We start from the raw sequence: 250 nt of genomic DNA, 5'->3' as shown, positions 1-250 counted from the left end.
GTAGCAATGGGTTTGGATCAGATCTCCGTTTGGATTGGGATCGGAAGGACGCTAGTATGTCGCTCAAGGATTATATGAATTTTAAGTAATTAGTTTGATGGGTGGGATCATACCAGCACTAATGCACCGGATCCCATCAGAACTCCGCAGTTAAGCGTGCTTGGGCGAGAGTAGTACTAGGATGGGTGACCTCCTGGGAAGTCCTCGTGTTGCACCCCTCGTTTTTGTTTTTTCCGCCTTGCGAGATAAA

General features: G+C 47.6%; 1 non-coding gene across 1 annotated transcript; it reads left to right on the top strand.

Moving 5' to 3' along the window:
* Positions 1 to 99: 99 nt before the first annotated feature.
* LOC118345339 lies at positions 100 to 218 on the top strand. The gene has a single exon (XR_004798890.1). It is a non-coding gene; the product is annotated as a 5S ribosomal RNA (ribosomal RNA).
* Positions 219 to 250: the final 32 nt, after the last annotated feature.

The sequence above is a fragment of the Juglans regia genome, unplaced genomic scaffold, assembly GCF_001411555.2.
Source record: "Juglans regia cultivar Chandler unplaced genomic scaffold, Walnut 2.0 Scaffold_2329, whole genome shotgun sequence".
Taxonomy (NCBI): Eukaryota; Viridiplantae; Streptophyta; class Magnoliopsida; order Fagales; family Juglandaceae; genus Juglans; species Juglans regia.
The sequence above is the reverse complement of the archived record's forward strand: the minus strand, read 5'-3'. Positions and strand labels throughout refer to the sequence as shown.